At 44.3% G+C, this 2,689-nt stretch overlaps 1 pseudogene; it reads right to left on the reverse strand.

The window, feature by feature from the left end:
* LOC101589653 overlaps window positions 1-2,689 on the reverse strand; it is an 18,952-nt pseudogene continuing 16,263 nt past the window's right edge.

Genomic DNA, 2,689 nt, shown 5'->3' on the forward strand with positions numbered 1-2,689 from the left:
TTAGTCATCAATATACTCAAATGGTTCTGGGGGCTCTGGCTCTTGCTCTTCCTCTTCGATGTTGGGGCCATGTGCTGCCACAGGTTCTGCCAACTTCTCAATGTCTTTGCCGGTGTCCTTCAGCATGATGATGTCTCTGATGGACAGTGGCTTAAAAGGTTGGTATCTACAGGTCTCTGGCATGGTGAGGACCTTCAGCTGGGCAGGCATAACTCGGGCTGGGTTATCCAGTGGCTGGAAATTTGGCTCAGGTTCCTTTTCTTCTCTTTTTCTTCTTTTTTCTCTGCTTTGTCCACTTCCATTTTCTCTTCCTCCTTTTTTCTTTTTCTTTTTCCTTCTTTTTGGCTTTGGCAATAATAGACAATACAGCAGTAGAAACCTTTTCCTTTTCTTTTTCTTTTGGTACTTCCAGAGGTGTAGGATACAAAAATGTGGATGGTTTACAGTTTGATTTATACTGTACCTTTGGCATCTTTAAATCCTTGTTCAGGCTGATGACACAGGTAGGGGTATAAGCCAATGACAGAAAGTGTGAGAGAGGAAACCAGAACCAGAACTGGGTAAAGACAAGGACGCCAACCACAGAGGACATATGTGTGTGCCTGGTTCTGGACTGTAAGGAGATTGTAACATTATGGCCACCTGCATCTAGTATATGCCCTGGGCCAGAATAGTGCCAAACTTGGCCATGACATCATCATGCTTATCATTGATAACTTTGGAATACAGCTGTCGGAACTGATTCACCTTTGGACATGTGATCTCAGTCTGCTGGATCATGATGAGCACAGAGGCTATGAGAGCCCCTTGGCTCACGTAGTTCACAGGGTCATTTGTCATTGGTTCTAGCAAATTAATCGCTTCCTTTTTTCCTGTACCAGCACAGCAGATGCCCAGGGTCATCACGGCTCCATAGCACACATGGAGGTTGTAACTCTCAGACAGCAGAGAGACCACACTGGGACACTGCTCAGGGGTCCTGAATAGAATGAAGCCAAGTGATTCGACTGCTGCCCTCCTAACATCATCATTAACATCGCTGACAGCAACACGTAGCAGGTGTCGAATAGCTTTGTTGTTACCAGAGCCACAATAAGCCAAGGCCACTGTATACATTCCAGACCTTCGAAGAATTGGGTCCTTATCCCAACAGAGACTCAATGAGTGCATCAGCCTGTTCCATCCTCCCATACCTCACTAAGGCAATGCCGATGGTGAGACCATGCAGGATCTTCTCATTCTGGGTTTCCTGGGCATAGCCAACCATGTCCTCGATAGCCTGGGCATTTTTAGAGCCCAACATAACCAAACCTAGGGCCAGGCCAGCTGCTTCTCCTGTCACAGCATCATCCTGGTAAAGGTTGGTTTTTAGCAAATCATAAACATCCTGGTGTGCATTTCCCATGGCAGCCAAACCAAGGCCCAGGCTGCTTCCATCCCTAATGATATCGTTGCTGGCATTCTTGAGCTGATTCAGCAGGTAATCGATTATGTCGCCACCATGATTGGCATGGATGAGCCCTAGTGCATAGAACCCCTGCCTTCCTGGTAGGCTGACCCTGGAGTCATGTCTTTGGGAAGGTAGGTTGCCATTAACTGCAATGCTTCCTTCTCGTGACCCTTATGAATTACACCCAAACTGGCTGTAGCAGTAAAGTTAGCCCAGTTAGTGGCTCTGGCCAACCATTCCAAGTTATGTCTAAGAAACTGGTCACTGTTAGTCCCACAGTGCATGAAAGAGTTTGCTATGACAGTTGCTGTGTGGCATACTGAATTCCGTACTGCATCCTTTGTGTTTATTAGAATCATGAGGTCTTTGTTATTTATTCTGTATTAGAAATTGCAGATGTAACTCAATAGCCATTTAACCGCTTAAAATTTTAATCATTTTCAAAGTCTGGTCCTTGGGTTCTGGACTCTGCACATCTGGTGTCTTTCCAGCAAGTGTACGGCCTGTCTTGTCTTCTGTCTCCATCATCTCACTGTCTTTCTCAGAACCTGGAACAGTGCCTGTGTTGGTGGAGCCAGGCACAGAGGCAATGGAGGTGCCCAAGGTTCCAAGATTCTGGATCACAGAGGACAGAAACTGCTGGCTGACACTTTCATACAAATCAAAGCAGATCTGATAGGCCAAGAGGAGGTTGTCTTTCTTCACCAGTTTTTCTAAGATGTCACTCACAGTTTGAGGATCATCTAAGAATATTAAGCACTGACAAACATTAATGAAATCAGGTTTCTCCAAGTTCATGTAGATTTTAACTAAGACTCTCAGTACTTTATTCCAGAACTGTTTATTCTGCATTAAAGACATGCAGAGCTTGAGGCTATAAGCTAGCATTCCCAGGACATCATTCGATTCTAGTATGGTCTTCTCAAAGACATTTAGTCTTCTTGTCTCCAAAGCAATGCCGATAGCCTGCTTATACTTGCAATCACGTAGACATTGTTGGAACATTTTATTCACAATGCCTTCCAATCTCTGGTCAATTGGTTTTTTTTTTTTTCTCCTTCAGGCAAATCTGCATTTTCCATACAATGCTTGGTATACTGATCAATGCATTTTGCTATAATAGTCTCCACATACTCAGAATTGTCATTGACATTGAAGAGATTACCTGCTCCAAGAGCATAATTCAGAGACTCCTCAAAAGTTCCCAGGTGATAAAATACTTTAGATGCCACTAAGGCT

Source organism: Octodon degus, unplaced genomic scaffold (assembly GCF_000260255.1).
Source record: "Octodon degus isolate 3935 unplaced genomic scaffold, OctDeg1.0 scaffold00042, whole genome shotgun sequence".
NCBI lineage: Eukaryota > Metazoa > Chordata > Mammalia > Rodentia > Octodontidae > Octodon > Octodon degus.